At 49.7% G+C, this 13,712-nt stretch overlaps 1 long non-coding RNA gene across 4 annotated transcripts in view; it reads left to right on the top strand.

Moving 5' to 3' along the window:
• LOC119622944 (uncharacterized) overlaps positions 1–13,712 on the top strand; it is a 157,297-nt gene that overhangs the window by 83,835 nt on the left and 59,750 nt on the right. Inside the window, exon 7 of one of the 4 annotated variants that reach the window (XR_012092332.1) lies at positions 6,997–13,644. The exons of the other annotated variants lie outside the window; for them this stretch is intronic. This is a non-coding gene — a long non-coding RNA (uncharacterized lncRNA). Of the gene's footprint in view, positions 1–6,996; positions 13,645–13,712 lie in introns of those variants that run through there. 4 annotated transcript variants of the gene reach the window in all.

Genomic DNA, 13,712 nt, shown 5'->3' with positions numbered 1-13,712 from the left:
TAAGGCTGAGTGGTAGCTCCAGGGCTATGGCTGCTCACGCAGCTGTGGCGTTAGTGCAGAGAACTGCGGGGATGCAGCTGCCCTTGTTGTGATGCTTCGAGTGTCACAGTCGGTATGGGAAACTGGGTGGGACGTGGATGTCCCAGGAAGGGACAGGAGCCTCCCCTCAGCCTCTGTCAAACACTTCTCAGCCAGGCATGGTGGCTCATGCCTGTAATCCCAGCCCTTTGGGAGGCCGGGGTGGGTAGATCACCTGAGGTCAGGAGTTGGAGACCAGCTTGACCAATGTGGTAATTTTTGACACATTAAGGATTAAGGAAAATGACTCTCACTCGTTTGCCTTGCTTTTTAATTGATGATTGGTGTAGCCCAGTAGTCTGAACTTGTTAAGCAACCATTCTTACTGAAAGACTAATGTTTAAAAGTCTCTTCCTCTGGACACGTCTTTGGCTGCTGTAATCAAATGCAATGTAATCAAATGCAATGTAATCAGCACTGGTTAATGGCTTTCCTTGTTTGGCTAACAAATGCTCCTCAGAAACTTTGGTTTCTTGTTATTTTCATTTATAATTATGTTTTAAGCCTTCTAATTCTTCTAGCTTTCCTGCGAGTTGGGAATAACTGTGATGGGTGCTTAGTTTGGGATGTTGACGTATACTCTATGCCCAGCTACTATGCCATTGTGTGAACACTGATTTGTCACTTTCTCATGAAGACTGATTTCACCTATTTTGGTAAATTCTATTAATTTTAAGGAAGGGGGTGGAATGCAACTGCTGTTAGGAGGCTCTTTTAACGATCGGGGAAATGTTGCCATGATTATTACCGTTACAGAAGGAACATACAAATACGTGCTGCCTTCAGTCATGATGAATATGTAAGTCCGCGTCTGTGACTGCAGAAAACAGCAGCCCCAAATCTTAAAATCGTGTGGATGCACCAAGCCCATGTGCAGGGCACTGTGGAGCAGCCTGGGTTAGCCGAAGTTGGCCCACAAGCCCTGAGGGATGGTGTCTGAGTTATGATAAGGCTCTGACTTGGGATTAAACAGACCTCCAAATACTGTGATATTCTAAACAAAGACATAATACTGCCCAGGGAGCCCAGTGGGCACCTGTAGGCAGTGTAGGTGAGAAAAGGTTCCAAAGAAGATTCCTGCAGCTCAGCTAGGAGGATTCTGTAAGGCAGTAGACACATCAATGTTCATATGGGAGTGTTGAGCTATATTCATTCCTTTTAAGCAGCCAGGCTTGTGTGTGTTTTTAGGGGCACTCACATGGTGCCCCTTCCACCCTCACTGCTGGTTGTGCCTGTTTGATGTTGCGGATTTCTGTGTTAAGTGTGTCCACTCTCCAAATGTATCTCTGTCTCTAGAATATTTTAGAGTAGACCATTTATTGTTTAAACGCTTGCATTTAGTGAGGAAGAAATCTTTAAAACGGGCCATACAGACCCTGCTATAAATGTTGAACAATGGAATGTGTAATGTTTAACACGTAGTGTTTAAAGTAGAAGACAGTTTAATTTAGAAATCCTGTTGGAATGCCAGTTTAAATTACCACCATCCATATGCATATGGAAAAGAATGAGAGTGAATGTACAGAAATGGAATTTTCTCTGTTTTGTAGAGATTCTGTAATGTATCAGGTACAAGCCTCACTTCATGATTTAAATGCATGAAGCTGAAATTACAAAACTTGACAAAAACATGCCTTTGAATAGTGAGCCTTTATCCTCCTTGAAATAGTGATTCATTCACTAAAATGTCCACCTGCAACTTTGTCAAACACATTTGTTGCATTAGTTCTCAAGTGAGCTCAGTTTTCCAGACAGGGAGATTATTATTGCTTAAAGTTTGTCCTGATGATGTTGGTGAACAGGGAAAATCCTATGATGTGGATCCTCTGCGTGTGTTACACATCAGATGCGGCCTGCCCAACCCTCTGCCTGTAACTGGGAACCTTGACTGTCGGGATCATTGTAGAGAACCTTGAGGAAAGCAAAACAAAGAGCCTCTGGAGTAGCAAAAGATGTAGCTGATTTCATGCAGTAAAACTTACACATTTTTCTTTAAAATGCATCCTTCGGAACCTCAGTTTGCTGATTATTTTAGAATCACTGTAGTCTGCTGACAGCAGTCGTGGGAACAGGTGCGTGGCCTGGCTGGTGCAGGAGGGTCTCAGAGCGGAGCCACACTGCTGACACCAAAGGAGGGACTGGAGCCATCACGCTCGTGACTCATGCAGATGGCCTTGGCTGACCTCCAGAAGAGGAAACGTCAGTATCCAAGGAGGAAAAAGTCTATTAATTTCATGAGTGTTTGCCTTCACAATGGCTACAACCCTGAGTTTGTGGCACCTGCTGTCTCTGGAATGAGGAGTCTTCCCTTCCTGGCAGATAAGCTCTAGATGGGAACAGGAGCTGTGGTTGCTGGATTGAAGAAGTTTCCTTCTTGGGGAGGTGGCCTTTGAGCCTGACATGAAGGAAGCTGTGACTGGCGGGAAAGGGCCTTGGAGACAGTGTATTTACCAGGAGGGTCGGTGACTGAGAACCATCCTGTTCCGAGTGTTGCCATTCTGGTTCTAGAGTAAACTTGGGGAGAAACAACAGCCAAAAGCCTCGAGAAATATTCTGTGATGTTGATCACGTTTGGTAGATTTGTTGCTGAGACTCTGAAATGAGAAGCCCTGGAGGTGCAGGTCTATCAGGCCGTGGGACGTGGGACAGTTGCTGCTTCAGGGGTTGGAGTCCCCGTGCCAGAGGCTCACTCCTGCAGAGACTTTTGCACAGTAGGCAACTGCTGCCTCTGGTTGACTGTGAGTCCCCCAGATGAATACCCATGAAAGGTACCATGTCAGTAAAGAGTCAAACTCTGTGAAGCATTTGGAGATTTATTCTGAGCCAAATGAGTTACCATGGCCCTTGATACTACCCTCAGGAGATCCTACGAATGCATTCCCGAGGTGGTCAGAGCCCAGCCTGGTTTTATAGCTTTTAGGGAGACACGAGACAATCGATCAAATAAATGTAAGATGTACATGGGTTTGGTCTGGAAAGGTGGGACAACTGGAAGCAGGGGTGTCCAGGTCATAGGTAGATTCGAAAATTTCCTGATTGACAGTTGGTTAAGAGAGTTGTCAGATAAGGGGTTGTGGAGACCAAGGCTTTGTCATGTGGAGGAAATCCTCCAGGTAGCTTCGGAGAGAATAGATCGTAAATGTTTCTCATCAGACTAAGCGTCTAAGTTCTGTCTAATTCCAGAAGGGAGGTGGGGTGATGAGGCAAGTCCGACCCCCCAGCGATCATGGCCTGGACTAGTTTTTCAGATTAGCTTTGGAATGCCCTTGTCAAAAGCCGGGGCTGTTCAGATGGCCAAAGTGGTTTCGAATTCTAATGTTTTCACATCCAGAAAGTGATTGTGTTTTTTTCTGTGGATGACAGCCAGTGTGGTAATTAATATTTTATTAGCAGACTAATTTGAAAGTCAATGTGTTTTCAAGTGTGTTAATTATTAAATCATCAACAAACAGAGAAGGGCTTACTTTGAAACCAGCCTGAGACTCAAGAGGCTCGGCAAAGAAAACGATGGACTTGGGAGAACTGATTCACGTGTTTACTGCGCCAAGTTTCAGGCATTATGAGAAGTCTGTGCTGATACATTGTGACTTGAGAACTTAAATCTTTTTTTTCCTTTAAACGGTCAGCATTTCTGTCTCCTGTGTTTTGTCTTCCTGCTGTGGAGCACTTTAGGTTTGTGTTCACGTGGCGTTGTTCCCTGAACCACCGGCTTTGCGTCTCCTCCGTCCTGTCCGCCTTGATCGCGTCTTCCCCGCCCCGTGGGTTTTATCCTGAGGACTGTTCTCCGCTGTGTGGAGTGGAGGATCAGTGGACAATGGCTTTACCGACTCATTTTCTATGTAGCTCCCAGTTTCTCAAAATCATAATTGTCTTGGATTCCCTGTGAAACTGGGAGTCAGGCCTTGGGCACAGTGCTGGGTGGCCTTGGGTGCAGTACTGGCGCAGGAGGGAGAGATGAGAATAGGAAGGACGGGTTTGTCAGGGGAAGGAACCCTTTGCCGCATTCCTGTGTCTGTTTTAGGTTAAAGATGAATGGCCGGGTGGTGGGTGTCTCCCCTGCTGTGGCTGGACCTCGCTGTACTGAACCCTGAGCAGGGGCTCCAGGAGCTGCCTCCTGCCAGGCCGGGGCCACAGGGCTGGGCTGCTGCCTGTGGGGTGGGTTGTGAGGGCTCGTGCCAAGTTGCAAGGGACTGCACTGCTCCTGTGTGACCTGAGGGGCATGGGGGAAGCTGGTCTGTGCTCGTTACCTGGGAGAAGTTGAGCTCACCTGGGCCAGAGCCTCTGTGGAGGTATTAAGGCAGAGGCCTGGAATTCCTGCTTTCCCCAAACAGCAAGAAAGCTCAGTGTTGCACCTGCTCTGAGATGCCCTCAGCAGCCATATATAGTTGACTTGAACATGAGGGAAGGTGCCAATTAACCCGGCTCTGTGGAGAGCATTGAGGAGTCCAGGCCCTGGGCCCCGGGCTTTGTAATATGTTCCTTCCTGAACAAAAAACAACAAAAGATCCCTGTGGTTGATGCCGACTGCGTGGGGTAGGACATGCCGAGCTTGCGTGGGGCTTGCCCCTGAGTTTCCTTGGTGCTCCTCCCAGCCCCCACGGACACCAGCCTTTCCAGGCCGAGGCTTGTCCTGTTTAGACCCTCGTTGGTGGGGTCTGTGGTCCTGGATCGAGGGCCCAAGCACTTCTTTCATGATTATAAATGATTCACCAGAGACACACGGCTGCCCCCAAACATCTCACGAGCATGAGATACAGCCAGTGTCGCCGCCGCAAGCTCATAATTCTCGTGGAAAGAGGAAATTTTACTTTTAATGTGCTCGTGAGACTCAGATGCAAATATTTAATTCCCGTTCAACTTTCAAGACCTTGAGAACCTCTGAGATTCCTTGAAAGCTGTTTCTTTGCCCCACGACTAACTCTCTTGTGGAAGGAGGCTGGGGTGGTCCGCGGGGTCTGGGGTCCTGCTGCGTTCTCCAGGATTCCTTAGGTTTTCAGCAGGTGGAGCTGATTGACTCTGACATTTCCATTATATTGTTCTTGTGTTGCCTCAGTTAACTTAGAATAATCAGTATTTACCAGAAATAATTGATGGTGAGATGGGAATTATTGGTGATTCCCTGACATAGACAGCCTGTATAGATAAGTGTGTTACACAGTGTCTGATTTCTGAGATGTTGGTCCAAACCTTCTCAGCAACACACTTTGAAGGGTAGATTCCTGTGCAGGAGAAGCTGCTTTTCCCCGAGACGCGGTGGCGGCCCCTGCACTAGCATGGCAGGGTGGGTCTGTGACTGGGCAGGGCTGGACATGCTCCTGTCCGCCCCGGCGCCGGGCGCCCACCTCCGCACCACGTGTTTGTCGAGGGTTGCCTGCCTTTGTTCCCCCAGCTCGAACTCATAGAATGGTATACCTTCCTTGACACATTCCTGCATAGAGATGATTAGATCTGGGGGCTGAATCTCAATCTGACATGCATGTAGGTAAATTATTCACGTGAATGACTTGGGTCCTCCACGTTCAGGGTCAGGAGGCCCGGGGTGGGTTTGGAGACAGCTGCCTGGCCTCAGAAAGTTTCTCTCAGGGCCTGTTTCTTTCTCTAGCAAAGTAAATGATGCCTACCTCACAAGGCTTGACACACGCTCAGTACTCAGAGGCTGTCTGGTCTTTATTATAGTTAGTATTTGGGGAACAGCGTGGCTGGTAAGAAAATGCATTATCTTTACAATTTATAGAATGTCACACAAGGCAAGCGTGAAACCGGGACTCTACCCTAATCTGAAGATGCTGGTGCTTACTCTTCTCCTTAAGCATTTTGTTGCAATTCTGGCGTGTGTCAGCCAAGTCATATGACGGCACCGCATGCGTGATGCCAGCTCAGTTACCTTGGAACGGGGAGCCTGAGGCTGCCAAGGAGCATCCCTCCTGCCTCCAGCCTTCGGCGGTTTCTCTCTCTCCTTCCCTCTGTCCCTCCCTATCCCCCACTCCTCCTTACCACTCCTGATCCCCTCCCTAGCCCCCTCACTTACTCTACAACAGACACCCAGACTTTGACAAATCCCATCTGGGCCTATTTATCACTCGGCTGGGAAACCAGAGGGAAAGGGGCCCAGTTACTACAAAAATAGAGAATTGAAATAGAATGTGAGCTACTTTTGCATATTTTTTATTTTAATCTGAATATAAAAGGCAAGTATCAACACAAAATGGGTGCTAACTGCGCCACACAGCTCCAAGTCTGCCTTGTCAGGGCTCTGTGGCTTCCCACGCCCTGGCCTTCTCTATGAGCGTCTGGACATGCCGTGGCTGCGAAAGGAGCATTCAGTTATGGTCCTTTGAATGTTGCAGAGTCACGTTTAATAAAAATCTTCACGTTTACCCACAACCAAGTCTTCATTTAATAACAGGTACTGCAGGTCTCTGGGTGGCCTGAGCCTCTGTTTTAGAAGCAGCCACACCATCCCTGAGGGGCAGGTCTGTGTGGGCTGGCAGGCGGCTTGGTCCTTGGAGCACAGGGTGGACCTAACCCAGTCCTGGCATTGGGGGGGCCTTGCAGTTCTAGAATGTAGTGATGCAATCTGTGGCATAAATAAAAAGCCTCATGTGCCCCCATGAGAAGCTGGGGCTTCCCCTCAGTACTGTGGTGTGCTGTGTTTGTGATCATGCAGATGTAAAAGTGTGAGGGAGATGTCTAAAAACTAGGCTCCCAAAGACAGCCCTTCATGTCTGGTGCTTTCATGTGTGTATGTACACCTGTTTGACGAGTGTACACCTTCACGCGCGCACCTGTTTCATGCATGTACACCTGTTTGTGCATGTGCCTGTTTCGCACTTGTGCCTGCTTCGTGTGTGTATGTGCCTGGGCATTCACCTTGTATTGCATCATACGTTGTATTTTATAGATTTTTTTTTTTTTCAGTTTGTATCGTGAGCTTGTAACGACTTCGTGAAGAAAAGAGGGGATCCTGGCAGCCTTTGGCTCTGAGAAACGTGATGTCACGGGAACAGATGAGACAGCCCGGGTGAGGCCGGCAGAGGCCATCGTGGCCTGGGAGTCCGTGCACATCCACTGTCTGTCGCTGTGTGACAAGTGACCCCAAAACCTAGGGGCTTAAGGCAAAGTACACGTACGACTGTACAGCTTCTTCAGGTTGCAAATTCAGGGCAGCCTTGCTGAGCGGCTCTGGCCCAGTCCCCTGGTCACCGTGAAGATGCTGTCGAGGGCTGCAGCCATCTGTAGGCTCAGCTGGGCTGGAGGTTCTGCTCCAGGATGCTGTGCTGACGTGTCTGCAGGCAGAGGCCTGGTCCTCCACACCTGGCCACTCCCTGGGGCTGCCAAGTGCATTCCTGCCCAGGGCCGCTTCTTTCCCCAGAGACGTAGCAGTGCTGGTTTTATGCCCAGCGTCAAGGTGGCCGGCTCAGGAGCAAAGACTTGTTTCCCCTACTCAGCGGCTACTCCTGCAGGGCTGGGCGACAGTGGAGGTCGCGCAGGAAGGTGTTCGCTGAAGACCGTGCTCTGTGACTTGATGGGTGTTCCTCCCAGGAGGGTGAAATGGAGACTGGACGCTGGGAGCGGCGTCCTGCGCGACCCCGCATGTAGTGGGCTCACAGCAGAGCTAAGTACTTCCTTTACAGATACTTTTCAGAGTTTGCCCGCCTTTAGATTCTCTGATTAACGTGTCTGAGGAGGGTCCCAGGAGTCTGCCACCTGCCAGGCCAAGGAGGTTCCCTACATGTGGCTTGTTCCCTGACACCCTGAGAAACGTGACTCAAGAGGATCACCCGAGTTTCCTAAATGGGTCACCTGCCTTCTCTTCCCTTTGCTTTCATGCCTCCCCCAGGGTGGGTCAGTCCTGTCAGCCGCAGCGATACCTGCATGCTGGGGTTACAAGGAGATTGGGGGTGTGTCTGGTCCCCCAGGGAGATTCAGTGACTGAGGATGCTGTCATAGCAGCCAACATGTCCTTATTGTTTTCACTTTTAATGAAGTTCAGTTACTAGGTTTTCTGAGGCACAATGATGTTGTTGTGAAAAATTGGTGATCAGGGAAGCAAGCAAGTGTGGGAAAATGATCCTGCCCTTAAATCTAAAAAATGATGAAACAGCAAAGCGCCTTGAAGAGCCCATGAACCTCCTCATGGGGCAGTGAGGAGACACTTCAGTAATGGCTTTAAAAAAAATGAGATCATACTGAAGAAAAGGTACACTAAATTTTGGGTCTCCTATGGGTAAAGAGATTGAGGTTTACATTTTGGAGGCATGCTTTGACATACTTATTTATTTTTCTTTGTTGGATTTAGAATTAGTTGAAACAATTGTGGTTTTTTAATTTTAAAAATTGGGGTATATGAAGTCTAAACTCTTTGTGACATTTCTGTACTGTGAGACTCCACATACAAAAGAGAAGCCCAGACTGTCTCTAATGAACCAGAGAGAGGTGGTCATCTCCTGCAGGCCGGTCTGGTCTCCAGGCATCTGGCCATCCTCGCAGTCTTGGGCACACCTGCATCACTGGTGCTTCCTGCCAGACTGTGACTCTGCCCAGGTTTCAGGAGCACCCGGAACAGTTTTCCTAGGGGCTCCTGCTTTGTCCCGGCTCCTGGAAGCACAGGCTTTTGATGAAGGACTCTCCCCACTGCCAGGCAAATTGGTGATTGCCCCACAGTCTGTATTTCTTGCATGGGGCGCAGAGAGTCTGGGCGTGGTGTCGTGGCCCTGGAGCCAGCTCTAGGACTGCATGGCGGCCTTGCCTCCGCCCCTCATCTGGGAACAGGGCGGTGGGGAGGAGAAGGGAAGCAGGGTCTTGCCCCTTCTGCGTCTCGAGAACACGAGAACACATCGTCCCATTGCCTCGCACCATTCACAGCCCAAGCTTGTGTGAAGTAGTATTTTATAACCTCCCCTGACAATGATGTATTTTATATAAGCAGCACATAAAGTGGTAATTTAATACCCTATCGAGCAAGATTAAACAATAAGGAGCAGATATCGCTTTAGAAAAGTTACTTTATCCAGGAAACATTTACCTACTGCAGGTGAATGTGAACCATGGCTTCCTCCTCGGTGGCTCCTGACGAGCCTGTGAGATTCTGTCCTGTTCACCACTGTTAGTTATAAGCTACACCTTTCCTTCTATGATGTTAGTTACAAGCTCTACCTTTCCTTCTGCGATGTGTATTTCTTGCCTGCTCACCACTGTTACAGTTACAAGCTCTACCGTTTCCTCTGCGATGTGTATTTCTTGCCTGTTCACCACTGTTAGTTACAAGCTCTACCTTTCCTTCTATGATGTTAGTTACAAGCTCTACCTTTCCTTCTATGATGTTTATTTCTTGCCTGTTCAGCACTGTTACAGTTACAAGCTCTACCTTTCCTTCTGTGATGTGTATTTCTTGCCTGTTCAGCACTGTTAGTTACAAGCTATGCCCTTTCTTCTGTGATGTATATTTCTTGAAGGCATGGACTAAATCCTAATTCCACAGTATTCGATGCACATACTCAAGAGATATTTGTTTGAATGAATGGATTAATAGAAAATAGAAGTGGTGACTTCACTTTATTTCATTATGTCAAAGTTTGTTTACATGGAAAATTTTATGGTCCTTTGGAAAAACAGGGCCTCTGTGCAGGGTTGGTAGAGATTGTGAGAGTGCCTCAAATGGCTCTGTGGCTCTAGGATCACAAAGGTCTTCAGGGACTTGGTGGCGGCACCTGTGTTGAAAACTGAGTTCTGCAAACCCATTCGAGTGACCTGCCAGCACACACAATCCTACTTCCCAGTTGATTTCTGCACAGAGGCTTCTCCTGAATGCCCCAGGTGAACGTGGGTTTAGCCAGCACTGCTGGGCTTCCACAGCAAGCCAGGGTGCTGCAGGGATGAGAGAGAAGAGGGGCAGGACCAGGATCTTCCTGGGCCCCAGTGCCCGTGTGGGGATGCTGCCTGGCCTGGCTTTTCTGGGGGGAGGTCAGGGAAATGATGGCATGGAAGGACTGTTGGCATGAGCTGCTTGCTCAAACATAGATCCCCAGGCCTGTGTGGGAGGCAAAATAGAAATTTATGTGGCTATCATCAGTAACATAGCAAATATGGGCTTCTTCCCTAGGGTGACTGACCCTCTTGCTCATCTGCTGAGCAAAGGCCAGGCCCGGCCTTCTGGGCCTCCACAGTGAGCTTTTCCCAAGCTCTGTCCACTCCGTGGAGATGACTGGAGCCAGGGCAGACATGGGGTGTTTGCTACTTTTTTTTTTTTCTTTTTCGAGACGGAGTCTTGCTCTGTTGCCCAGGCTGGAGTGCAGTGGTGTGATCTCGGCTCAGTGCAAGCTCCGCCTCCAGGTCATGCCATTCTCCTGCCTCAACCTCTCGAGTAGCTGGGACCACAGGTGTCCGCCACCACAACAGGCTAGTTTTTTGTGTTTTTAGTTGAGACGGGGCTTCACCGTGTTAGCCAGGATGGTCTCCATCTCCTGACATCGTGATCCACCCGCCTCGGCCTCCCAAAGTGCTGGGATTACAGGCGTGAGCCACCGCACCCAGCCAGGTATTTGTCAGTTTTTGAAAGCTACATTTAAAGAATGAAATGGACCGAACAGAATTACTTCCTTTGAATATTTAATACTTAGTCTACCAGAACACTTAAATATAGTCAATGTATTCAAGTAATAAGGAAGAACTTTCCCTCTGTTTCCAAAGCAAAAGTATAAACAACCTTTTACTTGGCAGGGATTTCACTATGTTTCTGAAAAGCCAGGAAGCACTTTTCCTGAAATAGACCCGTCTCTTCCTCTGCATAGACCCTATGAACATTTTAGCTACATTTCTGCTGTATGTGGATGTGATAGATTATAGAAAATTCCTTGCTACTGGAACTTCATGATGCTTTCCTTTTAAACGTCAAATAGAACGTATGGATAGTAAATCTCAGGCTAGTTGCGATTATCAGTCTTGATAGAGCTTCCACCAAGAACCTCTGTCAGTTACAACAGAAGGTGTGTCCCCAGCAACCCGGCTTAGATAGCAGACTGAGCCAGGCTCACCCAGGATTCAGTGCAACGTCTTCCAAAGCTGTAGCCACTGCTCTTGGAGGAGACTTGAGAAGTCCTCCCTTTGATGCCTGTGCATGGCTGTTTTCAGATCACAGCAGCTGCAGCAGCATCTCGGAGGATGCCGGCAGGGGTGTCCTGAGTATTGACACCACGGCAGAGGCCTGCAGTGTCTGAATGAAATAGGCCGTGACACTGAGCAGCCTAGAGGAGTCCACAGCCACGTTTCAAAGGTGCAGTGGCCCGAGGTGAACCCCAGAGCACTGAGGAGCCTGGAGTTGACCTGTCACGATTCCATTGAGAGAGCTGGTTGAATTCTGTACCTGTGCGGGCAAAAGATGGCTATTTGCGCTTGGCCCCTTCGCAGGCCAGGGCTAGGGAGGTTGTCTGCATAGCTAGTGGGAGCTTAACTCTGTGCACACTCGGGTCCGAGTCCCGCTCCTTTCTGTGAGCCCAGGGAAGGTAGACATGCCGAGCTCTCCTGGAAGAGGGTCCTGATGAGTCAAGCTGAGCTTCAAGATGGTCGGCGTTGTGGTGTGCCTGGCGGGATCGGAGTCGGTGCATGCTGAGTGGGGGCCCGGCTGCTGCTGTCGCTATTGGGCTCAGCAGACGCTGAGGGGGACGTGGCTCCTGTTGTACTTGGTGTTTTTCTCCTCACAGGAGTGGGTTTCCCTGCAGTGAAGGTGTCGGTGCTGTGACAGGTAACCTGGCAGGAGGAAGGCGCTCATGGGGTTGTGCCCCGAGGCCCCCTTCCTCTTGAGGAGCAGGAAGGGGGTTTGGGATCCTGCTTCCGGCTGCACTCCCTTGCTAGGTTCTTGGCCTCCGGGGCCGGGAGAAGCTGAGTGCAGGCCTGAAGCCTGGACCCTTTCCATAGCCTCTGTGGCGCTTGTGGTGCTATGCGGGACGTGGCCCTTGGAACTCCAAGCCCTACCCTGGCATGCTCGCCCATTGGGGCGTCTCGGGCACCTGCTGTGTGCTAGGCTCCGTGGTGGGTGGGCGGTAGCAAGGGCTGTGGGGTAGAGGCGACACAGTACGCGGATGATGATGAGAAGCATCAGGGAGGCAGTGAGAGCAGAGCTGAGACCTGCAAGGAGGGGACTGGCTGTGGGTGTTGGGGCTCAGGGAGCTGCCTCTACCCAGAGCCACAGTGGCCAGTGAGGGCAGAGCAGGGGACCGAGGCCCAGGGAAGCCGTGTGTATGGTTCGCATCAGGTGTGCAGGTCTGCCGGGCTGGGCCTGGGGTCCCAGAGGGAACGGAGGGTCCTCGCATCTCCCTCCTCGTGTTTCCCTGTTGCTTCCTGGTCAAGGGATGCTTCTTTATTGCAACTCTGGCAGTTATTCTGCATATTAAGAGAAGTTTCACAAAATCGTAAGGGGAGAGGCTGACTAGGGATTCATTTTTTTTTTTTCGCCCCCTGATTTTACACGGAGGATTCTACTATCCCTTAGTGTGGAGGCAGAGTGCAGATGCTCTACAGTTTTCTGTCTAGGAAGATAAGAGCTGCTGGGAAGTCACAGATCTGATCATTGCAATAGCACTGACATTTTTAAGTGACAGAATGCTGATGTCTATAATAATCAGAGTAAAACTTCAGTAGCTTCAATATAAAGATGTCGAGATGATCTTAGAGCCATTTCGTCCTTAGATCCTTCTGCAGTGTGGAGTGTGACATCTCTATCAGCTTCTGGTCAGCGGCCACCTGTGGGTAACTGAATGCTTGCAGTGTAAATGAGAAACTGAACTTCTAATTTTCTTTAATTTTAGTCAAATTTAAATAGCTATATGGGCCGGGCACCGTGGCTCATGCGTGTATTACCAGCAGTTTGGGAGGTCGAGGCAGGTGGATCACGTGAGGTCAGGTGTTCAAGACCAGCCTGGCCAACAAGGCGAAATCCCATCTGTACTTAAAAGTATAAAAAATGAGTCTGGCATGGTGACAGGCGCCTGTGTTCCCAGCTACTCGGGAGACAGAGGCAGAAGAATCACTTGAACTCGAGAGGCAGAGGTTGCAGCAAGCCGAGATCAAGCCACTGCACTCCAGCCTGGGTGACAGAGAGAGACTCTGTCTTAAGAAGAAAAAAAAAGATTTTAAAAAAACCCTACATGCCCCTAGTTGCTTCTGTAGGAGATGGCATGGTTCCAGAAGGTAGACTTTGTGTTGAGGACTCTGCAACGTCAGGCTGGAGACAGTCTCCCTTCCTAGCAGCGTGGGCCCGTGGGCTGCTCTTCTACCAGAAGGGATGGTGGAGTCTCTGGGAGGTATCTGTGGACTCAGATCTGTGTGGATTAGTGACTTGTGTTACTCACAGATACTTAATTTTATGGGTAAATGAATACCTGGACTGGCTGCAACTTCAGGGCGAGATTCGAGAGTAGGGAGTGAAAAGTGACGACGGAACCCTGGGCTTGTCCTGCCGCCCCCACGACTCGGTAGGGGCCCCTTCTAGTCTGAAGTCCCAGCACGTGGTTAGGGTACCCCTCCCCTCTGAAGCCCCCAGGAAGTGATCGGGGCACCATTCCCCTCTGAAGCCCCAGCACCTGGTCGGGGCCCCCCCTCCCTTCTGAATCCCCCAGCATCTGGTCGGGGCGCCCCTC

This window comes from Chlorocebus sabaeus, unplaced genomic scaffold (genome assembly GCF_047675955.1).
Source record: "Chlorocebus sabaeus isolate Y175 unplaced genomic scaffold, mChlSab1.0.hap1 unalloc_scaffold_255, whole genome shotgun sequence".
Classification (NCBI taxonomy): domain Eukaryota; kingdom Metazoa; phylum Chordata; class Mammalia; order Primates; family Cercopithecidae; genus Chlorocebus; species Chlorocebus sabaeus.
The sequence above is the reverse complement of the archived record's forward strand: the minus strand, read 5'-3'. Positions and strand labels throughout refer to the sequence as shown.